The sequence below is a fragment of the Sus scrofa genome, chromosome 2, assembly GCF_000003025.6.
Source record: "Sus scrofa isolate TJ Tabasco breed Duroc chromosome 2, Sscrofa11.1, whole genome shotgun sequence".
Lineage (NCBI taxonomy): Eukaryota > Metazoa > Chordata > Mammalia > Artiodactyla > Suidae > Sus > Sus scrofa.
Window position 1 is genome coordinate 135,392,182 of NC_010444.4, and position 26,550 is coordinate 135,418,731.

Below are 26,550 nucleotides of genomic sequence, written 5' to 3' on the forward strand. Positions count from 1 at the left end.
GGGCCTTGTGGAAGTTAGTAGTGGGGCTTTTGGAAAAAATTCTATGTTTGAGGGGAATGAACCTCTTCTGAGGAAGAGGGAAGATGCAGGAGTGATTTTAAAAAAAATCTATGTTGACGTTCCCATCGGGGCGCAGTGGAAACGAATCCAACTAGGAACCATGAGGTTGCGGGTTCGATCCCTGGCCTCGCTCAGTGGGTTAAGGATCTGGCGTTGTGGTGAGGGTCGAAGACTCAGCTTGCATTCCGCGTTCTGTGGCTGGGAAGTAGGCCGGCAACTGTAGCTCCGATTCGACCCCGAGCTTGGGAACCTCCACATGCCACTGGGCGGCCTTAAAAAGCAAAACAACACTATGCTGGAGTTCTCTGTGGCACAGAGGATTAAGGTTAAGGATCTGACATTGTCACTGCTGTGGCTCTGGTTATAGCTGTGGTACCATGTGGTTTAATTCCTCAGCCTGGGACCTTCCACATGTAATGAGCAGGACCAAAAAATAAAACTATGCTCTCAGCAGTTGGGGAAGTAGATAACCTTTATAGGGTAATGACAAGGTAACAGTCTAGGCTTCAAGGGCCTGATACCAATTTATTGATCTGGTCTTTGGTAATTCATTTCCATATACTTGATCGGTTTTGATCATTAAGTGGCTTCAACAGATCATTTCTTATATGAAATTGCAGATTATAAAATAATATGCACAGCTTCCTGTATTTGGAAAGAACATGAAATGTGTTTACGTAAAAATCGAAACCAAACCGTATAGTTTTTAAAAATGAAATGGTTTCTTCCCCAGATGGGATTGTAATTGATGTCTGTATGTTTTTGCTTGTTTGTATTTTCTAAGATTTCTGTAATAAGCATTTCGGAATGTTATAAGGTTAAACATACTAGAAATATATTTTAAAATGAATGGCTCGGAGGTTTCAAACCTAGGATGACAGACATGGAGCTTCGGGTCTGCAGGAGTCAGTGCAGATGTTCGTGGGCATCTGGATAAGATGAGAAAGTTGTACAAGAAGGACCCGACAGATCCTGAAGCAACGTTTGGATGTGGAAGGAAGTTTGGGGGGTCAGGGTGTGTTCCTGCCTTGAGCATTTGGCTGTGTCAGGAAGAGGCACTGGAAACGAGGAGCTTGCTAGAGGGGAAGGACCCTGCATGGGGCATACGAGGGAGGAGGGGAGTTGGAGGAGAGGTGGCGGTGGCCAGCAGGCTTAGCTGCCGTGGGAATGCTTTAGCAGGGGCGGGTGGAACTCATGGACTTGGAGAGCCGACTTGTGGTTGCCAAGGGGGAGGGCGTGGGAGGGACTGGGAATCTGGGGTTAATAGAGGCAAACTGTTGTCTTTGGGATGGATAAGCAATGAGATCCTGCTGTGTAGCACTGGGAACTATATCTAGTCACTTGTGAAGGAGCATGAGAATATGAGAAAAAAGAATGTGTTTGTGTATGTGTGATTGGGTCACCTTGCTGCACAGGAGAGAATTGACAGAACACTGTAAACCAACTCTAATGGAAAAAATAAAAATCATTAAAAAAAAAAAAAAGGGTGGGTGGGAGCTGGGCTTCACGAGCGTGCTGTGAGGCTGCAGGAGGGGGAGTGTGTGGACGGAAAGCTTGGCCTCGCTGAAATGAGGGATTGGCTTGGGAGGAAGGAGGTTGGGCAGCCACCTAGGCCCGCTGTCCTGTGTGCAGAGGTTCCACCAGCTACCCGGAGACCATGGCATTCCTTCCCTGGGTGATGCTCCCTTGCTTCTGGCTGGAGCAGCCCTGGGATATGACCCTCAGTGCTGGTGTGATCCTCTGAGCTGGGTATGGCGATTTGGAGCAGGTGCCGAAAGTGTAGAAATGAAAGAGGGGACCCCTTGAGCAGCAGACAAGGAGGCAAAAAGGAAAAATGGCCACTTTTTTTTTTTTTTTAAGTAACAATTTAAAAAAAAGTAAAAATGGCCAGGATGAGGTAGGAGCAACATTTCCAAGATGATAAAGGAGGGAGCAAATTTCTGGGGAATCAGGGAAGGGAAGCCCTCATAGGATGTGAAAAATATACTTTCCAGAGCTGTCCAACATCTGTGAGCAAGGGACAGTCTAATCCTGACTATTTTGTCACTCCAGTTTTGACACATGTTGTAAGGGCAGGGAGTGGGAGTAGGGGGAATATTTACTTTTTTTTTTTTTTTCTCCTTTTTATGGCTGTGCCTGTGGCATATGTAAGTTCCTGGGCTAGGGGTCCAGTTGGACCTGCAGCTGCTAGCCTCTGCCACAGCCACGGCAATGCCAGATCCGAGCCACATCGGTGACCTATGCCACAGCTTGAAGCAATGCCAGACCTTTAACTACTGAGTGAGGCCAGGTATCAAACCCACATCCTTGTGGATCCTAGTTGGGTTCTTAATCCACTGAGCCACAACGGGAACTCCGGGAATATTTACTTTCAACTAAGTGGGATCTTCCAGGTTCCAGGACAACAAGCAGGAAAAAAAAAGAATATAGAGAGCTGTGTTTGGGGGTCTGCTTTACTTGTGTCTGTGTTTACATCCTTTGAAAGCCAGGTGGACTTGTAAGATTTGGAGCCCCAGATCAATGGAGGGAGAGAGAGCACTTAAATACTTTTATCACAAGTAAGCCAGCCCTTACCCTTCGAATACCTTGTTTTATCTACAAGCACTTTAAAACTTAAAATAGAGCTGACTACTCCACAGTCAAGACTTTTCTAAATGCTTGGGGGAGAGAAACTGGAAACACTTGGAAAGTTTCCTGGAAGCTCTTGGAAAATAGCTCAGTATCTCAGCTTCCAAGATGTAATCCCCAGCAAAACATTTCTGAGAATGAGCTGGATCAGATGTTCCAGAAAAGGATGGCCCAAATGATAGGGTACCTTTCAGCAATGCCAGTGGGCAGACTTCTAGGACTCATGTGAGATGCCAGGAGGACCAGGAGGACTATGTGGGATATAATTCAGAAAACTGAGAGGGCTCGTGCAGTCCTAAAGCTGGGTGAAGGGCCTTTCCTCTGTGATGGGTCCTATCTTGGTCTAGTCGACATCCTTCAGCTGCTCCCTGCAGCCAATGCGAAATACTTGAATACACACACGTAGTATTTTCAGTGAATAAAAAACTCAGAACAGGAGTTCCCATCGTGGCTCAGGGGCAAGGAATCTGACTAGCATCCATGAGGACCCAGGTTCGATTCCTGGCCTTGATCAGTGGGTTAAGGATCCAGCATTGCCATGAGCTGTGGTGTAGGTCACAGACGCGGCTCAGATCTTGCATTGCTGTGGCTGTGATATAGGCCAGCGGCTATAGTTCTGATTCGACCTCTAGCCTGGGAACCTCCATATGTTGAGGGTGCGGCCCCAAAAAGAAAAAAAAAAAAAAAAAAAAAAAAAAAAGACAGGAAGAAAAAGGAAAAAGAAAAAAAAAAACCCCTCAGAACAAAAGAACTATACTTGAAATCGTCTCTAACAAGGCCGACAAAGCTCACAGAGGTGATGGGTGGCAGAGCCAGCAATCCCTACTCCAGCTATTTTGAAGAATGCTAATCTTCTGGAAAGTGCATGCCCAAAATATGGATGGGGCTTTTTGCCCTCTGAAACCATCGCTCTGCATATGGCATTATTTATTTGTTTATTTATTTATTTTTTCTTGTGAGTTGTACCAAATTTCTCTTTTTAATTTAATTTTTATTGTATAGTGATTTTTATTTTTTCCATGATAGCTGCTTTACCATGTTCTGTCAATTTTCTACTGTACAGCATTATTTAGCTTGGCCCTGGCTTCCTGAGAATCTGATGTGGTGTCGTGCCAGCTGCAGTGTTGAAGATTGCCACATGAGGGCAGCATTGCTCTTCCGTTGCCTGGGGCCAGACACGGTGAAGGCTTCACTCCAGGAGTCCCAGAGTTCGGAGGTTGCAGACGTCCATCTCCTCTCCTTCAGGGTAGCCAGGAGCAAAGCAGGTGTGGTTTAACAGAGCCTCAGGCTAGAAAGGAGGGGAACTTTTATGGACTTTTGCTGGTAACCCCTTAGGTCCTTATCACTCAAAGTGTGGCAGCATCTATCATAGAAGAATATTGGACCGACTTCAGAACTTGGGTAAGTACGCCGTCTAGTGTATCTCGAACTCTGCTGGGCCTCTTTCTAAAAGGCTGATTCAGATTTGGTAGGTCAGAGAGGGGCTTGAGAGACCCCAAGTCTAACAATTCCCAGGCGATACTGATCACAGACCATATTTTGACTTGGAAAAACCTAACCTCTTTGGGGAGTTCCCATCGCACCTCAGCAGAAACGAATCTGACTAGCATCCATGAGGACCCAGGTTTGATCCTTGGCCTCGTTCAGTGGGTTAAGGATCTGGTGATGCCAGGAGCTGTGGGCTGTGGTGTAGGTTGCAGATGCGGCTCGGATCTGGTGTTGTTGTGGCGTAGGGTGGCAGCTACAGCTCTGATTTAACCCCTAGCCTGGGACCCTCCATATGCTGTGGGTATGGCCCTGGAAAAAAAAAAAGACCTAACCTCGTTGTTAAGACTTAACCTCTTAGTTAAGCCTTCGTTTCTTCATCTGTGAAATTGCGATCACCCCAGTTCTGCCGACCACATGAAATGATGGATGTGGAAGATATTCAAGACAAAAAAGGAGGATAAAGGTATTGTGACCACGAGGCATGTAACGTGTGGTTTTGACCCTACTGACAGTGCAGGGAGCAGTGGACCCGGCTGCAAGCAGTGGACCCGGCTTCAAGCAGTCCCAGGGCTGAGGAGGGACCTTCTTTCTTGTCCTCATCCTGCCAGTAGCCCAGATTCCTGAAGAATAATGTTGAAGGGCATGACAAGCAGCCTCAGGAGCAGAGAGGCACCAGCCTCCTTCTGGGGAGTTGGTCACTAGCCCCTGGGCTGGCGGGGCACTGTGGTTTCCTGACCCTGGACTGCACATGAATCCATCCTACCTAGTGCCAGAGATGCGACCTTTTTTTTTTTTTTTTTTTTTTTTTTAAGGGCTGCACACATGGCACATGGAGGTTCCCAGGCTAAAGGTCAAATCAGGGCTACAGCTGCTGGCCTGCACCACAGCCCCAGCAACACGGGATCTGACCTGTATCTGCGACCTACACCACAACGCATGGCAATGCCAGATCCTTAACCCACTGGGTGAGGCCAGGGATCGAACCTGCCTCCTCATGGATACTCATCGGGTTCATAACCCACGGAGCTCCAATGGGAACTCCTCCCGCCACTCCTTTTGACTTGAGCCTCTGCTGTGGACTGGGTGTGATCCCACTGGTAACCTGAGAAGGAGGCTGACGCTGACCTCTGTAGTGGGTAGGGTTTTCAGCTGTGGATAGAGATTCCTAGGAAACAGGTGAATGACCTCTGAATCCCAGGCTTCTTCTACTGGGGATTAAGATCACGTTCAGAAGGACTGGGTAAATGGGAGCCTCTGGACACCTAGTTTCGTGTCCTCACCTGGCCTTGGGGTAGCTATCCCAGTGCTGAGTGGTCCCCCAGTGTGTGAGGTTCTCTGGGCTTTCTCTGCCACTTTCAAAGAGGCCTTTATCCTGCCATTGCCCACCCCCTCTGAGCTCCATCTTGGCCAGCTTGTTTTCCAGATTTCTCTAATGCCACATCAGGAGAATGGGTACCGGAGACCGAACGAAAAGGGCAGGGGAGAGAATGGCGGTGAGGCCCCTCGCTGTGGATCCGCTCCTGGGTTCTCCTCTGAGGCTCAACTCTGCCCCTGGAAACCCTGGGGGAGCTGAGTTAAAACCCAGTTTTGCTGGGCTCCACCCTCAGGGTTTTTGATTCAGGAGTCTGCAATGGGGTCTGAAGATCTGTATTTCTAGCAAGTTCCTGGTCATGCTTTTGTTCTGGGGATAGAGACCCCGGGTACCAGGTAAAGGGGGATTAAATGAGGCTGTTGATTGACATGGTAAACAGCTGATGGTGCAGGTGGTTGTGGGTGGGGTTGGGCGGGAAGAGATTCAAGCAGCGTTGTGGGGGGTAGGACGAGACGAAGAGGCAGGGTTCCTTTGGAAAGGCCTGGCTGGGTTTGGACCTTTGAGACTACGTGAAGCGGCAGGACAATGTCTTTTCGAATACTCCAGCTAGTTTCCCCTGGCCCTGAGCTGACTAGGGCTCTGTGACTGCCCTGACCTGTGGTCACCAGCGTGTGCGGCTTCTCTTCTCTCCCCGGTGCATCTCACCCGCCTGACCCTCGCAGGGTCGGTAAGTGTGTGATTTCTTTCTCTGCCATGTCTTTGCCCTGATCGGGCTGAGAGCTTCTCCAGCCTGGAGAAGCCTTTGCTGCGTTGAGTTCGCTTCTCACATTGGGCCCCGGCCTTCAGAGCCGAGCTTCCGGTATGCACATCCTATACTGGAGGAGAGAGCCGTGGCTTGCGGGGTGGCATGGGGGGTGGGGGTGGTCCTCACAGTTCAAGGGAAAGGCCTTGGTCTCCGGATGTTCCCAGGTGAGACATAATGTCCCACAGTTTCCATTAAATCATACGCGGCTCTTCAGCCCGCTCCACACAGCTTTTAAAGACCCTTTAAAAATAAGCCCTGCATGGGAACGAACGCATCAAGCAGCACTATCTGTTAATGAAATTGCTTCCTGTTAATTTGAGTTTACAAAATAAATGGTTCTCGACAATCTGGCGTTGCTGTGATGGCCCCATCTCCCAGAGAAGGCTGCCCCGCTGTGGCCACCTGGGAGCCATGGCAACTGCCCGAGGGGACCCGGGCGCGGTGGTTTGCAACAAATGGTGAGCCTGGATTTTATTTCTTGGCCACTGGTCCCTTCCACAAACATTTTCTGAGCAGCTGTGGGGCTCTGCTTTGACCTGGGGAAGCAAATTTCAGCAGGGGCCCCAGCTGTCTTTACGTCTCCCTTTGCCTACTTACCAGGGCTCAGAAATGCACAGTTAATTGACAATTAACCTGCAGGGTAGGATGGGAGCTGACAAGGGAAGGGTGAGCAGGGGTGGCTGCTTCAACAAGGGGAGGGAAGGGTCGGGGCAGGAGGCCTGGACAGTGGGGGAGGGTGCGAGCAAAGGCGCGCAGGTGACCCCAGGGCCCGAGGGCCTGTGGGTGGAGTCACAAAACCTACCTCTGCCCACGCCCCTGTTTCGCAGCCATTATTTTATATGAGGGTTCAGGGCCTTTTGAAATTGAAGGTGTTAAACCACCAGAGATGGGGGGGGTGGCGAGCAAGGTCAGATTCTCGACCGGGTCTCCAGAGCAAGCTGGAATCTGGCCTGTGGATGCAGGAGCGAGGCGGAGCATCCCCTCACCCCGCACGCCCCCCCCGCAGCTTGAGGGCACCTGGGCGCATGCGTGGAGCCAGCCAGCCCTGAAGTCTGCGGGGCCTTGGCTCCGGCACCTGTGCCTGAGCCGTGCCTCTGTTGAACAGGCAGGCCAGGGCGGGTGGTTCAGCAGGTGTCTCCCATCTGGGGGTGGGGGGCTGCCTGTGGCAACAAGCCCAGCCTCTGGGCCTGTGCCGATAGCTGGCTCCCGCTGTAGGATGGGGGCAGCTACGCCTGCCCTGCCAGCAGCATCCCCAGGGGAGGTCGGAAGTGTTTGGGACGGGAATTCCTGGGGCTTGGAGCCTTGTACAAGACAAAAAGGGCCCTGCTTTTCTCCTTTGAGGGTGTTGCTCAGCCCTGGTAAGTTTCTAAGGCAGGGTGCAGTTTGGCTGATGTACATTGTAAAGGTCCCGCTGTTTGTGGGGAGGGGGGCGGCAGGAAGGCTGGTTCAAGGAGAGTGGGTGCCAGGGCAGAGAGCCTTTAATCCATGGGAGACAGGGCTCCGGGGGCTGTGTGGTTCACTGTGAACGACAGTGGCCAGAGACCTGGCCAAGTTTCTGTGGTTAAGCAGGGATCCCATGTGCTACGAGTAGAATCAGAGGGAATCTGCTTTTTAGGAAAAACCACCGTTTTATACATTAAGAAAGTCATGGCAGGAGTTCCCCTCATGGCTCAGCAGTTAAAGAACCAGAACAGGATCCACGAGGATGTGGGTTCCATCCCTGGCTTTGCTCGGTGGGTTGCAGATCTGGCATTGTTGTGAGCTGTGGTGTAGGTTGTAGACTCATCTCCAATCCCGCATTGCTATTGCTGTGGCTGTGGTGTAGGCCAGCGGCTGTAGCTCTGATTCAGCACCTAGCCTGGGAACCTCCATATACCACAGGTGTGGCCCTAAAAAGAAAAAAAAAAAAAAGTTAAAAAAAAAAAGTCACGGTGACCTATGTTCAGCCCCCACCTTCTCCTGGCCTTTGTGGCAGGGGGAGCTCAAGGTGGCAGGATGAGGGCTGAGGGTGTGTGGGAGGAGAGGCCTCGGTGAGGATGCAGGTGGTTTGGTGAAGATGGGCGGGCAGGGCTCAGGCCCCGGGCTCTCTGGGAGCGCTTGCTCAAGGACATGCTGGCCGATTGTCCTTGTTCCGGCCAGCTCCTGAACTTCCCATGTCCAGGATAACATGGGCTTGGCTGGGGTTTCCTCCACTCCCAGTTGCAGGGTCAAGGGCGTTCCCCAGCTCCCTGACACCTGGGTGACTTCGGCGTTTCTCCCAAGGGAGGGTCAAAGAGCAACACCTGCCCTGCATCTGGGAGGAAACGTCCAGCGCGGGGGTGTCCCAGTTGCCCGTCCCAGTTGGAGGACACATAGAAGTCGTCTTTGGGGACAGTCCTTTGTGTCTTTTCTGTGTGGGTCTCTCTCTCTCCGCATCTAGTGGCCTTACGTGGCTATCAGTGGCACTTTTCTCCTCCTGGTGAGAAGGTAGATGGATGTTCCTACCTCCTTCTGGCCGTGGGCTCTTGGTGGACAAGCTGGGCAGTGTGTTTGTTTGTTTGTTTGTTTGTTTTTGGCGGCATAAGTGATCTTGGGAAGTTCCTGGGCCAGGGACCGAACCTGTGAGGCAGCTGTGGCAACACTGGATCCTTAACCTGCTGCACCACAAGGGAACTTCCTGGGCAGTGGTTTAAGGAGCGTCTGCAGAGGTTCTGGTGATGCCCCCTTCATACCATTTTCAAACATTTTTCTTATTTCCCAGGCCCACTTGGTGGTGATTAAACATCCTTTCTTTTCAGCCCTGATTGTGTTAAAATGGCGCAGGGGACAACTTCGCCAAAAACAGGACCACGTGCATACTTGGGAGAGCTCTTCCTGGGTCCCAGAGGTGGCTTCTGTTGGGGGCCGCCTCTGCCCTGCTGGTGTCCCATGACAGTGGGTGCATTCGTTTCCTGGGGCTGCTGTTCCAAAGTCCCTCACCCCAGGGACTCGCACACTGGAAAGGTTCCCTCACTGTTGTGCGGGCCGGAGTCTGGGGTCCGGGTGTGGGCAGGGCTGCTTCCTTCTGGGGCTGGGATGGAGACTCTGCCGGTGCTTCGCTCCTGTTTCTGGTGGCCTCAGGTGTTGCCTCTTTCTTGGATGGTGGGCTCCCAGTGGCTTTTTGTTTGTTTGTTGCTTTTTAGGGCCGCACCTGCGGCATAGGGAGGTTCCCAGGCTGGGAGTCCAATCAGAGCTCCAGCTGACGGGCCTATACCACAGCCACAGCAACATGGGATCTGAGCTACATCTTCCATCCACACCACAGCTTACAGCAACGCCAGATCCTTAACCCACTGAGCGAAGCCAGGGATGGAACCCGCATCCTCATGGATCCCAGTTGTGTTCGTTAACCACTGAGCGTATTCCTCTCCCGTGTCTTTATATCTTTTCCCTCTGTGTGGGTCTGTCTCTGTGTGCAAATTTCCCCTTTTTATGAGGATGCCAGGCATATTGGATTAGGGCCCATCCTAATGAGCTCATTGCACCTTGACTGATGCTGTAAAGACCCTATTTCCTGCTTGGGTCCCATTCTGACATATGGAGGTCAGGATGTCACTATATCTTTTTTTTTTTTTTTTTTTTGGTGGATACAATTCAGCCCATACCTGGCCCCTTTGTGTGTGTGTCTCAGAAACTCCAGGACACACACAGGTGGCAGAGACCAGGCTGAGGGGGCTGAGGGTTTCCAGGATGGTGTTCTGAGCAGCCCCAGGGGCTGGTCTGTCAGGAAGGGCTTCTGGGCTTGAGCGCAGATGCCAGGAAACTGCCGTTGAGACCTCTGGGCAGGGGAGCTCCACGTTTCCAGATTCCCTTTTCTGTGTCGCTCCTTCCTGCCCTCCTTCCACCGCCTCCGGGAGCCGTTGTGAGAGGAGGCTTGTGATGTAAGCCCTGCCGGCTTCCTGCCGGGGGTGGCCAGGGAAATTGCAGAGAACCAGGCATAACCTCACCCAAATGTGCAAGAACCCACTTTCCTAGTGGGCCTGTATAAATGTGCCAAGAATTGGGCTGATTTGGGTTCTGGAGGGGTGGGAGGGACCCAGGCTGCAGGTCCAGGTTCGAGTCACCTAAAGTATAAACTCCAGAGCACAGGTGCTGTGGATGCTTCAACCATGTACACTGGGGTCAGAGGTGAGCCCCGGGGACCTGCTCTCTGCGTGGTACTTTGTGCCAGTTCTTGCATTTAAAAAAATTTTTTTTTGGCCTTTTTTTTAGGGCTGAATTTGCAGCATATGGAGGTTCCCAGGCTCGGGGTCGAATCAGAGCTGCACCTGCTGGCCTACGCCAGAGCCACAGCAACGTGGGATCCGAGCTGCATCTGCAACTTACACTACAGCTCACGGCAATGCCAGATCCTTAAGCCACTGCGTGAGACCCAGGATCGAACCCGTGTCCTCAAGGATGCTAGTTGGGTTCATTACCCCAGAGCCACAACGGGAACTTGGCGCCAGCTCTTTCCTCTGTTGTTCCTGGGGTTGCAGGGTTATTACCAGGACACCACCTCCAAATGTAACCTTGGCTTCAGACACGGGTCAAGATGGCAAGAACGGACTTTCACATGGAGATCTTGCTGCATTTCTCGGTTCTGAGTGGCGATAAGAGGGACGGCTGTGATTGCGTCTGCAGTTTCCAATCACAAGCCATCATTTTACACACTCAGACATCTGTTTTAAGATCCTAGTGGAGGGTGGCAGGTCATTGGTTCCCTTTTGTCCTGGACCCCTCAGTCAGGGCCCATCACCTTTATTATAAATTCTCAGGGATTTATTAGTAAATATCTGGGGAGCCTGACGCCACTCTGCAGCCCAGGGAGCTCAAAGTATCTGAGCGTGGGCCTGCCTGTCAGTGTGTCCCCGGGGAGCCCAGGGGCTTCGAAGCGGGGGAACCGCAGGGCAGTGGGTGGGGAGAGAAGCCAGAGGGGCAGCTCCCTGGGAAGGAGGCCTGATGCCCTCTGGGGTCTGGTGCTCTGGAGATGGGGGTCAGAGCTGTGGGATAGGACCTGGAGGCTGAGGGAAAAGGTGGGAACTGGACCACCTTGGCCTCCGTCCCGGTTCGGCAGTGCACCTGCTGGATGCCTCTGGGCAAAGTATATAAGTCTCCTCCTCTGTCACATGGAGATGATGATAATAGCCCTGCCTGCAGGGATGATGAGAAGGGGTAACAAGACTGTGAGCGAGGGCTCAGCATCATTCTGGGCACATGGTGAGACCCCACAAGTGGGATGTTAGTGCAGGAAGATGGATGGATGGATGGAGGAGCTGGGGCCAGGGAGGCGCAGAGGGCTGTCTGCAGGAGCACTCGGGCACCGGGATTGGCTGGTAGAGTGGCTTCAGTCATGGCTCCCCGTGGGTGGCTGCCATCCCTGTGGCAGCTGCGGGCCTGTGCAGGGGAGGGAGAAGGTGCTGCCTGACCTCTGTGGTCTGGGAGAGCGGCCAGCGTCCCTGTATTGCAGGGTCCCTGCCTTGCTCAGCCGGGTCTCCATCCTGGCTGCTAGGTTGCTTTCCTAGTCATGGTGCCAGATTCTTGATCCACCTCCTAGTCCGCACATCCTGCTTCCACTCCTGCAGGAGCCGAGGTGCTGAGCGTGGCCCAGGAGGCGCTGTGATTGGGGGTAGGGGACTCGAGGCGAATGCTCCTCCGTGTCCTTTGTCCGGGGTTGGGTTCTGGCCGAGCTTCCTCTCTGTGTCCACGTGGTGGGGTATTCCCAGGACACAGGGATGATGGGGACCCCCCAGGTCTTTAGGCCTGCACCCCAGGCTTTGAGGTGTTGAAAGGGAGAGGGATTGGCTGGCCCCGGGCCTCTTTGGGCCCCTTGGCCCAGCTTGTCCTGGCATAGATGTGGCCGTAATTAGTTTTCAGGTGCTTGCAGGTCTGGGAAAGAAAAGATAGTTTTTGCCCCAAGTGGGAAATGAGTGGCAGGAGAGGTCAGCTTGGCAGGGAACTTGTGCCGCCTTGTCTTCTGCCAGCTGGATTCTGAGGCGTCTCACTGGCAGCTGGGGCTCTGGTCTCAGTCCCCCCTGGGGTGGCTCTATGCTTCTCCCCTAGTGGATGAGGCAGTGCGACCAGCAGGAACCAGAGCCTGTCACTCGCCTCACTCTGTGCGCTCACTGGGCACTGACTTTTCTCTTCCTTTTTTTTTTTGGTTTTTAGGGCCACACCTGTGGCATATGGAGGTTCCCAGGCTAGGGGTCAAATCAGAGCTACTGCTGCTGTCCTGCGCCACAGCCACAGCAGCGCAGGATCTGAGCCACATCTGTGACCTACACCACAGCTCATGGCAGTGCTAGATCCTTAACCCACTGAGCGAGGCCAGGGATCGAACCTGCGTCCTCACGGGTGCTTATTGGGTTGGTTACAGCTGAGCCAGGATGGGAACGCCTCATACTTTTTTTTTTTTTTTCTTCCCTCCATACTGATGTTCCTGTTTGTTTGTTTGTTTATTTATTTAGTCTTTCTGTCTTTTTAGGGCCACACCCACCACAGCATATGGAAGTCCCCAGGCTAGGGGTTGAATCGGAGCTGAAGCCGCTGGCCTACCCCACAGCTCACGGCAAGGCTGGATCCTTAACCCACGGAGCAAGGCCAGGGATCAAACCCATGTCCTCATGGATGCTAGTCAGGTTCGTTAACCCCTGAGCCACTACAGGAACTCCCCAAATTATTAAAACTCAACTATTCCCGTTCAATTTTGTGCCTCCCCCCAGGAGAATGATTTGTAAAGGAAAATAAAACGATGTCCCTTCTTGGGGATTCAAGCTTGGCATCCGCTATGTGGTAGCGAGAGAGTGGCTTAGTCACCAGTGCTGGGGGCGAAATGGGAGTAGGGGACAGGCTTGTCCTTGCCTTCTCTTCCTTTTGTTCATCCCAAAGGTTATCTGCTCCCACAAGGGCCCATGGCGATGCTGGGGTGGGGAGCAGGGATGGGGGCATCTGCCTTGTCCTTGCCCCTCTGGGGCTGGCATTCTCCTGGGGGTCTGAAAAAGGCCTGGCCTTTCCCTGGGGTCCACTCCAGCCCAGCCTGGAAGAGCAGTACGGAGGGGGCCCTTGGGCAAGGATGGAGAGGACTTTGTGGAGTGGTTCCATGTTGGGGCATCTCCTCAGAGTGTGCCCGGTCCATGTGTGGGGGCGCTTGAGGTGAGGTTGGTATCTGCCACCTAGGCAGGGGGCAGACAGGTGGCTGAGCCCATTGTGGATCATTCACAGAGACTCTGGAGGCCTCAGTGATGGGTTAAAGAGGATATAGGAATTGTGTCCCCACCACACTTGTCGGGCTGCAGAAGCACCAGGCCCTGCGATTCCACAGTCCAGGCAACATCTAGGGGATGAGCTGGAATCTCCCTCCTGACAGTGACCCCAAAACTTGCACACAGACCTGGGGGCCGAGAACCCACTCTATTTCTCCTCTGGGAAGGGACAGTCTGGAGTTCTGAGAACTCCCCCCCCCCTTCTTTTTGTTTTTTTTTAGGGACACACTGGCGGCATATGGAGGTTCCCAAGCTAGGGGTCAAATCAGAGCTGTAGCTGCTGGCCTACCCCACAGCCACAGCAGCATCAGATCTGAGCTGTGTCTGTGACCTACACCAACAGCTCACAGCAACACTGGATCCTTAACCCATTGAGCAACGCCAGGGATCGAACCCTTGTCTTCATGGATCCTAGTCAATTTTGTTACCTCTAAGCTCTGAGGGGACCTCCAAATTCCCTCTTTCTAACAGCGCTGACCTCCCTTCTCTGGGCAGGTGGGGTGACCAGGTGGAAGAGAAGGGCCTGCTTGGCAATGTCTTGCTAAGGGGGCAGAGCTGTAATCTTTGAAATTGTGGGCCTTTTTTCCATGGTGCCCTAAGTTTTGGGGCTCAACCCAAACTTCAACATGGGCAGAGTGCATTGATATCATGTCCTCCTCTTCCCCAGGAGATCGGCCTGCTCCAGGAACAGCTCTTTCAGGGACTCGATCCTCCCTGTCCCCTGGCCTGGCTGGGTGCCTTCATCAGAGCACAAAGCTATGAGAACTGCTGACGCCATCAGCCTGTCACTGCAGCACGTTTGATACTTAGCACCTGCTCGGAACGAGGCAGTTTCTGCCTCCTGAGCCTGAAGTCCAAGGGCAGAGGGTTCAAGGTGAGTCTGGTTGGGGTGAGAGGTGTGAAGCTCAGGCTTTGACTCTTCCCTGTTACCCACTTGATCTGAGCCAGTGTCCCTGAGCCTCAGGTGCTGCTGGCTTGTGTCTGTATCTCCTTGTTACCAATGGGGCTGCAGCCTCATTTGTCTGATTGATGGCTAATAGTCTCCTGGTTTGTACCTTTTCTCAGCACTTTAATAATGATCCATGAACCTATCTCCCTGGACTTAGATTTGGAGGGTCTGAGTCTCCAGGAACCCTTTTTTTTTCTGTCTTTTTAGGGGCTGCACCTGCAGCATGTGGGAGCTCCCAGGCTAGGGGCTAAAATGGAGCTCTAGCTGCCACAGCCACACCAGATCCACGCCATAGCTCACGGCAACAGCGGATCCTTAACCCACTGACTGAGGCCCGAGATCAAACCTATATCCTCATGGATACTAGTTGCTTTCATTACTACTGAGCCACAACGGGAACTCTGTCCGGGAGCCATTTCGATTTTTACAAATTTTGTAAAGTAACCGGGGGATTTAAACTCTCTCCTGGCTGGCACATCTTCACACGTGTTTTTTTGACCCTTAGGACCCAACATGCTCTGCCCAAGTATTTCGTGATTGCCGTTTATGTCTATGAACAGGGTGGGTCAGGGACTGGGGCAGTGCCTGGGTTGTGTTCTCTTCATTGGCTCTGGGCCCGTCTGCTGGGCTCTAGTAGATCCCGTCGGCCCTGCTGAGCCTGGAGGCTGCTGCCCTCCCTCCTGGAGCCACTTTCTTGCGTGTTTCCGGTTCGCGCATGTGGCTTCCAGCTTATGCGGAAGTAAAGACTCTGACGTCTTCTTCAGTTGGGGGGAGTGTGGTGCAGCCCGGCTGCCGACATCCTGCCCAAATGCAGTGTTTGTGGCGGAGGGGCTTTGGGTTTGATGGAGAGCCCTCTTTTCTCTTGCACCCAGGTCGCATCACCAGGAACGGAGCTGGTCACATCACTGGGCTTGGTCTCTGGGTTAAGTTCGTCATGCTTGGTCATTTTTCTCTCGGGACAGATCTTCTCCTGGGGGATGCTTCACTGTCAGCAAATGGACACCCAGGGAGCTCCTTTTATTATATTGTCAAGCTTGCTGGTCATGGGACCAGCCGGAACCACCTCCCATACTCAGGGTTTTTCCTGGCGGTGGCTCAGGGGTGGTGTTTTTCGCTGAAGAATCTTGAAGGGCCAACAAGATGAGGGCTGCATGTGGGGTGGGGATGGACAAGGCAGATAGAGCTGCCCATGGGTACGGGTAGGTGGTTCTGGTTGAGAGGACCCCAAATTTTTGAGGGAGAAGCCTACTGCTTCTTTTCCCATGGTGTCACTGGTGCCTCAGGGGTGCGCCTGGGAGAACAGTGGGGTGTGTATCTGAAAGCATATGGACCAGTGGCCCGGAGCCTCCCCATACTCTCACTCAAGGGAGAAGTAGATGAAGGGCAGGTGTCCTGAGTCTGTGTGCTCTTGGTACCAGGAGTCAGTCTAGGGCCACTGGGGGCTGACATCTGGACTAAGTCTTGCGTATTCTTCCTTTGAGAAATGGTGCTTGGTCCCAGGTCTTGGAACCCTGATCTTGTCCTTTATTCTTTATCCATCTCGATAATAACTGTTCATTAGAGGCATCATGAGGAGCAAAATCGATGGTCCCTGCCCTCATGGAGCTTAGGTTCAGGTGGGCCAGTCTTTTAATAACCACGCGGAGGAGAGCAGCCTTGTAAACTTGGACGAGCATTGTAAGAAAAAGGGAGGACCTCCTGCCATGGGAAGGCAGCTTGAAGCTGAGACCTGAAGTGAAACCTTGAGATGATGACGCAAGAAAGATGGGGTGTGATGGGCCTTGGGACGGGAGGGTCCAGGTGAGTTCAAGGGACCGAATGAAGGCTGGTGGTTGGTGTGCAGAGATGAAGGGGCTCCTGGGAGTGGGAGGCGGAATGGGCCAGAGAAGCTAGAGCCAGTCCACACAGAGCCATGGAGCCTGGGCAGGAAATGGGGTCTTTATCCCAAGACCAATGGGATTGTGCTGAAGGCTTTAAGCAGAGGATGAGTGACCCTGGGATCCTCCAGGAGCCAGAATGGCAGTGAGGAGGCCAGTTAGCCGATGCCTGCAGGTGTCCTGATGAGACACAGTCGTGGCTTGGACCAGATGGTGGAGGTGAAGATGCAAGATGCAGAGAGGGGCACTTATTTGCGAGATGTGAAAGAAGTCCCTCGCCAGGACCTGGGGGAAGTTGGGGATGCTGTGGGAGGTGGGGCAGGTGCTGAGGGGAGCTCCCAGGTGCCTGGTTTGCCAGCAGGGTGGTTGGCTGCGTGAAGGAGCCACTCCCTTCAGGTGGGGAAGTCAGGTTCAGTGGAGAGAATCACTAGCTGGAGAGAATCAGTAGCTCAGATTTGGATGGTCGAGTTTTTTATTGATTGATTGATTGATTGATTGTCTTTTCTAGGGCTGCTCCTGCAGCCTATGGAGGTTCTCAGGCTAGGGGTCGAATTGGAGCCATAGCTGCTGGCCTACACCAGAGCCACAGCAACACGGGATCCGAGCCACATCTGCGACCTACACCACAGCTCACGGCAACCCCGGATCCTTAGCCCACTGAGTGAGGCCAGGGATCGAACCTGCAACCTCATGGTTCCTAGTCGGATTTGTTAACCGCTGAGCCATGACGTGAACTCCTGGATGGTCGTGTTTTAAATGGCCCTTACTTTGTAATGATGCTGCAGTGTCTGAGAGGAAAGGTCGAGGGGGCTGTTGGCTATTTTCGTCTGGCACTTGGGGTAGAGAGCTGGCTGGAGATAGAGGGCTGAGAGTCACGTGGTAACAGAATACACAGGCCTCAGGGAAGTGTCCAAGCGGGGCGGGATTGATTGCCTTCCGCTGAGCAGGTGGCTTGTTGCCCTACTTCCTGCCTGTCTGTCCATCCCACACTGTGTGGAGCTGCTTACTCTGGGGTTCGAGAGCCCAGGCGTGCAGGTCCTGGCCTCTGGGGGTGGGGTTCCAGACACCAGGATGTGGGTTCCTTCCATGCGCGAGCTGTGGCTGAAGACCAGTGGTCCTGCCCCTCTCTTTTGTGACTGTCACCTGCCTCTATGTGGCTTGATGTCTAGACACTCCCAGAGTCCATCTCCACCTGGGAGCTGGCTTCCCACTCCTGCCAGGAGCCCTTACCATAAATACTCCTGGACTGTGTGTGTTTTTTGTTTGTTTGTTTGTTTTTTAGCGCTGCACCCATGGCATATGGAGGTTCCCAGGCTAGGGGTTGAATCAGAGCAGTAGCTGCCGGCCTGCAACACAGCCACAGCCACGCAGGATCCTAGCCACGTCTGCGACCTACACAACGGCTCACGGCAACGCCAGATCCTTAACCCACTGAGCAAGGCCAGGGATCGAACCTGTGTCCTCATGGATGCTAGTCAGATTTGTTAACTGCTGAGCCACGATGGGAACTCCAAATACTGCTGGACTTGGAAAGCCAAAGCTCCTGACCCCCCAGAGCCCAGGAATACTGCTGTGCTGCCCCATCTAGGCTGTTACCATGAGGGCCATTGAGACTTCGGTCCCAGCAAGAGGACTTGGTGGCTTTCTCTGGGGAGACGGGAGGATCAAGCTGTTTGCTCACACACGTGACCCTGGTCTCTGTCACGCATCGTTTTAGCTGGGCTGTCACTCTGCTGAAAGTGACGCCCACTGCTTTTCCTTCTGGAGAAAATTGTTAAGTGTTCAGAAAAATAAATTCCTTGGCGGGGTTGAAGATAGCCTTTTTCCTCTTCTTTATTCATTGTTATGAATTGCAATCAAAGACAGTTTAATGGTGAAATTGCTATAAACTGGTGGAGAAAACATTTCTTTGGGTATTAGTTTTGTTTTAGTAAATTATAAAGCAATGATTTAACGTGCCACCTTCAGGATTATTTCTGCCTCTCAGTGGGATAATAGCATCAGTGAGATCTACTACAGCCTTCATTTTCTAGAGAGCCCAGATAAATAATCTCCCACTATGCTCCGAAGCAAACTAAATTACCTGTGACTTTTGATATCTCCCATCCAGAACAACGAGGATGTCACTTTGAGTGGGTGGCATGGGGGAGAGACTACAGATCCCTGGGAAGTCTACTGCCAAGGAGGCAGAGTTAAAGATTTAAGCTGGGACCCCAGGAGGGACTCTGCCTGTGAACATGTGTGCACGGGTTTCGCAGGGGCCGTGCTGCACCAAGGCTCGGGGGCCACAGGCATGTGGGGTTCTGGAGAAGAGGGAGGAGGCTGCGATTAAGAGTGAGGAGCCCAGACAGCCCCCCTGATGACACAGGCCGTCAGTGGGCCATAAGCTTCTCAACTGGTTATTTAATAAAGATTTTCTGAGTCCTACTGTGTGCCAGCCACCTGCTTGCCAGGCACTGTTTTGGTTACAGTTTCTGTATCTGCTCTTGGGGGAGGCCAGAGTGCAGAGGGGCCCTAGAACCAGCAGGTGCATCGTGCACAGGGAAAGCGGTAGGTGCAGCAGGTCTTCTGCTGCTGGGAAGGCATCACTGAGCTGAGCTCTGGCCAAGTCTTGAAGGCGGTAAGGACTTTTCTGAGTAGAAATGGGAAGGAACCCTGTTACAGGCAGAAGGAGCAGGATGGGCGGAGGCCCTGAGGGGTGAAGTTCTGGGCTGAAGACACCTGTAGGCCATGCTCTCCAGAGCGTGCTATTTCTGGGAGGCAGGATGGGAGGAACGTGGGACCACTTGGGGAGGTCTCCTCCTCGTGGGCCTGCCTTGGGAGTGGATTGGCTCTGGGACCTTGGGTGAGACTTTTGGGCCTCCTCAGCTCAGTGTCAAACCGCCTTCCCTACCCCTGCTCCACGCAGGGGGCTGCCTGTGGGAAAGTGTGCGAGGGAAGGGGGCGGCAGTGTAGACAGTGGGCAGCCTGGGCTCCAGTCTGCCGCATCACTTTCACTGGCACCCTAGACTTCGGGTAAGTCACCCCGGCTCTCTGAGTGTTATTTCTTCACTTTGAGGATGAGAGGGGCTTCCCTGCCCCACAGGCTCCTGGGCGGTTTCTGTGAAGCCATGAAATCTCCAAGTATGTGAGAACTGGGTCGTCTTTGACTTGGGGACCAATAGCTCTGTATTTCTCCAGCCTCCTTGGCTGGTCCTGGAGAAGGGCGAATTCACCCGAGAGAGAGAAGGTTGAATCTGCGCGGGGCTAGAGCTGGTTAAGAGGCAGCTTGGCTGGATGGCGTCCTGGAGCCCCATCTCTCAGGGAGCTGGCAGAACCCTGCGTGTGGAGAGGGCTGCGATGGTGGATCTGACTGACTGTGGTTGGGAGCAATTACCTGGGGGCTTCTAAGAAGTGGGGATGGCCTTCCAAGGGGGTATAGTTCAATAACTCAGGGTGACTACACTGTTTGGAGGAGGCCTGTCTGGCCACTGCGGGGCTGGGTTTGGTAGAGGGATAGCGCTGACTTGGGGCCGGACCTTAATTTCCGCTGGGACCATGGAGGAGGGGTTGGTTATCTGCAGTGCCCATTGTCTTCCTGTCCTTCCTGTCACGTTGCTCAGCTAGTCCTCTGATGAAAGGTTTTGCAAATGCTTCACAAATATCAATTGGAAAAGGCCCCCAAATTATTAGGGTGACCCTATGTCTAGGTCTGGCCTTAAAAAGTGCTAGGTGCCAGCTGTGTCACTATCGAGCACTTGAGGAGTTCCTGTCGTGGCTCAGCAGAAACAAATCTGACAAGCATTCATGAGGACGCAGGTTCGATCCCTGGCCTCGCTCAGTGGGTTAAGGATCCAGCGATGTCGTGAGCTGTGGTGTAAGTTGCAGATGGGACTTGGATCCCGCGTTGCTGTGGTTGTGGTGTAGGCTGGTAGCTACAGCTCCGATTCGACCCCTGGCCTGGGAACCTCCATATGCCTCCGGTGTGGCCCTAAAAAAAAAAAAAAAAAAGAAAAAAAATTAAAATAAATTACCATTCTACTTACTAACAGTAATGGGGTCCTTATCTCTGTTTGAAAGGTGTGTAGAATCCCTTCCATGCAAGTCTGCCTTCTAGTCTGTCTTCTATTTGGGAATGATTCTAAGGGAACAGATGTTAGGGACCGTGGAGAGTGAAACAGAGAAGAAGAAAAGCAAGTACAGGAGTTCCCGTCGTGGCGCAGTGGTTAATGAATCAGACAAGGAACCATGAGGTTGCGGGTTCGGTCCCTGCCCTTGCTCAGTGGGTTAATGATCCGGCGTTGCCGTGAGCTGTGGTGTAGGTCGCAGACATAGCTCGGATCCCATGTTGCTGTGAAATGTGGCTTGTCTGAATTGAGATGTGCTATAAGTATACACATCGGCTTTTAAAGACTTTGTACGAAAAATGTGAATGATTTTGCGAGTTTTTATACAGAATACATGTGGAATGATAATATTTTAGATATATTTGTTAAGTAAAATATGCTAAAATTAATTCCACCTTTTTAAAAACTTTTTTTAATGTCACTAGAAATTTTTTGGGGGGCTCTTTTTAGGGCCGCACACGTGGCACAAGGAAGTTCCCAGGCTAGGGGTCGAACTGGAGCTACAGCTGCCGGCCTACGCCACAGCCACAGCAATGCCGGATTCGAGCTGCGTCTGCAACCTACACCATAGCTCACGGCAATGCTGGATCCTTAACCCACTCAGTGAGGCCGGGGATCAAACCCTTGTCCTCATGGATATTAGTAGGGTTCTTTACCACTGAGCCACCACGGGAACTCTGTAGGAAATTTAATACTCAATCTGTGACTCACATTTTATATTTTCTAGAGGCTGAAAGGAGGGAGCGGGGTAGATGAGGGGCCGTTTGCGTCTTGTAAAGAGACACCGCCCCCGCCTGCTCCCGCACATGAGCAGCTCTGCTCTGGGCAGCCGGATGTCAGTCCTTGGCAGCTTCACATGGGATGTCACTCCCCTCTTCTGCCTTCTGGGTCTGCTCGGAGACTGTCCCTGGGCTAGGCTGGGATGGGGCAGGCAGGGCTGGGCAACCAGAATGAGCTGCTTGAGGATCCCAGACAGAGAATACATTCAGGTCTCCAGAGGAACTCACTGCCTTGGCTTTATTCCCAAAGGCCCCTCTTCACTGGACCGAGAGGTCCTTCTGGGTGGGAAGCAGCTCATACTCATTCCTGTAACCACAGAACCTGGCGTAGATCCTTCATGCAGGAGGCTGGTTGGATAGATGGGTGAGTGGAGATGCGGCAGGATGGTTTTTTTGTGGACATAAATGAACCTAGAAATTGAGAACATTGCAGCTGGATGAATGGTTGGCTGGATTGGAGCTCAGAGAGACGGACAGATGGCTGGTTGGGTGGAAGAGCAGATGAATAAAAAGGGGGATGCAAAAGAGGACAGCGGGAGTTCCCGTCGTGGCACAGTGGTTAACGAAGCCGACTAAGAACCATGAGGTTGCGGGTTCGGTCCCTGCCCTTGCTCAGTGGGTTAACGATCCGGCGTTGCCGTGAGCTGTGGTGTAGGTTGCAGACGCGGCTCGGATCCCGCGTTGCTGTGGCTCTGGCGTAGGCCGGTGGCTACAGCTCCGATTCGACCCCTAGCCTGGGAACCTCCATATGCCGCAGGAGCGGCCTAATAAATAGCAAAAAGACCAAAAAAAAAAAAAAAGAGGACGGCGAATCTGCAGATGGATGGCTGAAAGGAGGATGGACAGGTGGCTGGTGGGACAGACGCATAAGTAGGTGGAGTGGATCAACGGAAGATGGATGATTAGGCGGGTGGGTAATTGGGTGGCGGGTTGATGGAGGATGGAGAGAGGATGAATGAAGCCGTTTATTCCACCACAAGCCCTGGCCAAGCCCTGCTGAGGTCAGCATGTCCTGTGGTCCCCGCGTGGCACGTTTCTCTCCCCTGACGGACATGTCTGGAGATGCTCCAGGCTCTCGCTGGATTCTCGAGAGTTCTCGTTGCTCTGGTTGTGCTAATTGAGTCTCTCCGCCTCATTAGAACTGTCGGCTCCCTGGTGGGCCACCCCCTTCAGTTTCAGGGGGCAGGTTGGGACAGGATGTGCATGGGGTGCAGAGGATGATGTGTTTGTTAGCCCGCGTGTGGGGGCGTCTTTATGACTCCATCATCCTTCTATACACACCTCACAGGACTTTCCAAATAACCAAGGAATCGAGTCTCCTCCGCGTGACTGAGGAGAAGAGGGTGGCGAAGCCGTCGAAAGGGTTCTGAGTTCACAGGATGGGGAGACAGGACGGAAAGACAAGACTTCTTAGGACCCTCTTCCTGACCCACCCTCATGCACGCAGACACGGACCTTCCAGAAAGTGCTTTCTCTCCTAGCCCAGACTCCTTTCTCAGCAGTCCCAGGTCATGGGGAAAGCCTGTCTCCTTTGGGAACAATGAGTCTCAGAGAGAAGAAAGGCCTGGATTTGAATCGTCTCTCTGGAGGTGGCAGGAATGGGCGCTGGGATGGGAAGCTCTTGGTCACCCTCGTGACAGGGCACCTGTAGGCGAGGAGGGGAGAACAGACGCCTCCATCCTGGCGAGGCCCTGTCACTGCCCAGGGCCCTTGGGGGCGACATGCCAGATCTGGTCCTTTCCAAGTTCCGGATTTTCTGCATCAGCAAAGGCTTTAATCATCCTGATCAGCAGTCAGCTCATCACCATTAACCAAATTACATTTCAAGCAGGATTCCCGGAGAGGTTCTGTTGCAAATGGTGCAGAAGGACGAGGGGGCTTTTCTGCACACCATAGCTTGTTCCGCACCCTGGGGAGTTGGGGGATGTTCGCTTTCCAGCAGTGGTTTCCTCAGAAAATGCACAAATCTGTAATCTAAGAAGTGCATGGATCATTTTTTTCCCCTGTGAAATATACCTCCCCCCCCCAGAGAGTGAGAGAGAAAGAGAGAGAGACAACTGGACCTCTTTTTACTAACTGCCAGTACAGTTAAGCATCTAGAAGAAATGCACAAATCTCTCAAAGCCTGGATGGGACTAACACTCAACTTTGCTGAAGGTCGGTTTTTTTTTTTTTTTTTTTTTTTTTTTGTCTTTGTCCTTTTAGGGCTGAACCCTTGGCACATGGAGGTTCCCAGGCTAGGGGTCTAATCAGAGCTATAGCTGCTGCCTACACTAGAACCACAGCAACTCGGGATCTGAGCCGCGTCTGCAACCTACACCACAGCTCACGGCAACGCCGGATCCTTAACCCACTGAGAGAGGCCAGGGATGGAGCCTGCAATCTCATGGTTCCTAGTCAGATTTCTTTCCAGTGCACCACACAGGGAACTCCGAAGGTTTTTTTTTTTAATGGGACCACCAATTAGGAGTTATCAGCAAACTTCATAAATGTTCTCTTTTTATCCATTTACGTCTTTGCATTTTTTTTGGTCTTTTTATGGCCGCATCTACGGCATATGGAGGTTTTCCAGGCTAGAGGTCTAATTAGAGCTGTAACTGCTGGCCTATGCCACAGTCACAGCAGTGACAGATCCCAGCTGTGTCTGCAACCTATACCACAGCTCATGGCAATGATGGATCCTTGACCCACTGAGCGAGGCCAGGAATTGAAATCACATCCTCATGGATACTAGTCAGATTCATTAACCACTGAGCCACGATGGGAACTCCCTGTTTATGTCTTTGAAGACTGGGTCTTCCTGCATCTGCTCCCATTTCTGCTTTGTCTTCAAAATGCCCCTTCTCCAGTAAAGACAAATCTATTCTTACGTAGATTCTTATGTAGTGACCTTCAGACTCTCCTTGTTCTCATCCTGTTCTGATCCCTCACCCTGACCAGTCCCATGAAGGGAGATTGGTCTCTAAGCCACTTTGGCCAAATTTGCCGGAGTGACTGCGGCTTGGCTGTGCAGGCTGCAGTACAAGGTTTGGCCTCGGGGAAGGTGAAGGTGGACAGAAAAGAAGTCACGGATGCTGAGGGTGCGGTGCCCTCCGATGGTGCATTATCTTCAGAAAAGTGCTAGTGTAACCATCTTTGGTTCTGAGGAACAGAAGCCCCCTCTTGCTAGTTAGTGGGGCGTGATGGTACGAGAAAAAAGAATGGATGTATGTGTGCCTGGGTCACCTTGCTGTACAGTAGAAAATTGACACAACACGGTAAACCAGCTGTAATGGAAGCCAATAAAAATCCTTATAAAAAATTGTTCAAAGGACGCAGGAATTTCTTTCAGACCCCAAAGACAGGGAGGAAGCTGGGATTCAGGAACGGGCTGAAAGTAGAACTTGGAAAGTTGCTCTTAGCCTCCTTTTCTCCCCTCCCTCTGGCTCCTCCCCCTTCTCCAGACTCCTCCTCTTCCTCCCCAGTGTCTCCCCCCTCCCTAGTACCTCTTTCTCTGCAGACCAGCTTTCTTTCCTTCTCAGGGCGTAAAGAGGAAGATGGCCCCCCGACCCCTGGAGCTGTCACTTGGCACACAGTTCCAGTCACGTGAGGAAAGTAACGTGAGCATCCTGAGTTCAGATACCTGGAGAGGATGCTCACTGATGCATCTTGGTTCATGTGGTCTCCCCAGGTCTAGTCACCTGTGGTCAGGAGGCACAGACGTAGCTGCCGGGACCCGCCCTTGTGGGAAGGCACATTCTCAGGGGGGGTGGGATGGCTCATGGGCTGTGCAGACTCCCCTAAGGCGTTTGCTATAGGAGGTACTTGTTGGACAAATAAAAGTGGGGAGGCCTGCTTATGGGACTCTCCTGGCCATTAACATGGCTCTGATCAAATTATATATGCTTTTGCTCTATTGCATTATCGTTTTAGTAGTTTTTCATATTTTACATATTTTTATAGACTTCAAGTGGCATTATTATAAATTGCTTAATCCTTTTCTTTTTGTGGGACACTTATTTAAAAGCTTTTTCAAGCACCATGGTTAATATAGCAATAGTCCTCTGTATGTATAAGGCTCTTTCTAGATTTTGTATAATTTTCTGTGGAATAGATTGCTAAAGGTAGAATTAAAGGTTCAGGCTCTTGTTTGCAAATGAAAGAGTCCACTGGGGATATTTAAGCAGGAAGGACTCTTTACAGGAGATAATAGATATCTCTGGGGTATTAGGGTGGTGATGCAGAGAACCAGGCTTGCGTATGACTGCCAGGGACAGTGCAGCTGGGATCTGTGTTCCATCCCATTGTGGGACTTTTTAGTGAAATGCTGCTGCTGCCACTTCCTGTGGCTTTGCTTCATGACTCCCAGGTTCTGGACTCTAGAAAATCTGCCATAGGTTCTTTAGGAGGACCGGTTGCCTTCAATAGCACAGTATTAGAAAGTTGTACTCTTTACACATGGCTCTCATTTCACCTCTCCCTTCTGAATCCAGGTCTCATATGGGTGAATCCTCCTGGCAAACCTTGGGACACGTGTCTTCAGTCTAGCAATAGGAAAGTCTGATAGGTGGATCCTTGGATTCTTAGTGCAAGGTGGTAAGACTCATGTGAAACTACCAAGATATTAAAAAGATATCAGATATTGGCATTTCCTGGTGGCCAAAAGGTTAAGGATCTGGTGTTCTCACTGCTGTGGCTTGGGTCACTCGCTGCTGTGGTGTGGGTTTGATCCCTGGCCTGGGAACTTCCATATACTGTGGATGTGGCCACCTCCAAAAATTAAATAAATAAAAAAGGATGTCAGGAGGCCATGAATGATGGATGGCTAGTATGTATTCAGATGTAATTTTAGAGGAAAGGCTATACAGGCTGGAGTAGTGGCTAAGGGATATCATTAAGAACCCAGGTACTTTCTGTTTTTCAGTGTATGGACAATGTGTGTCCTCATGGTCCAAAATAGCTGCCATAGCTCCAAGTATCACATCATTATTTGATAGACTCTCAAGGAAGAAGGAAAGGGGTAGGAAGAAAAGGGACCTTTTTCTTAAGTGCTTTCTATGCAGAGCTTAAAGTCTCGAGCAGACTTGCTTTTATAAGTCAAATGCATATTCCTACACACATCACTGGCAAAAGGTAACAAAACTACCATGGTTGCTTAGATGTGGACCCTGTTCCCTAAAGTTGAGGTTCTGTTAGTAGGAAAGAAGTAGGAATAGCTTTTGAGAAAGCAATAGTAGCTGCCATAACGGGAATTAACTTTTATTTATTTATGTAAGAATATTTTAGGATCTCTGCTACCTCTTGCCAA

The 26,550-nt window shown here is 51.8% G+C and overlaps 1 long non-coding RNA gene across 1 annotated transcript in view; it reads left to right on the forward strand.

Moving 5' to 3' along the window:
• The window catches only part of LOC110259479, a 90,551-nt gene continuing 69,656 nt past the window's right edge, over positions 5,656 to 26,550 (forward strand). Inside the window, exons 1-2 of the long non-coding RNA XR_002341905.1 lie at positions 5,656 to 6,215; positions 14,220 to 14,426. This is a non-coding gene — a long non-coding RNA (uncharacterized LOC110259479). The remainder of the gene's footprint in view (positions 6,216 to 14,219; positions 14,427 to 26,550) is intronic.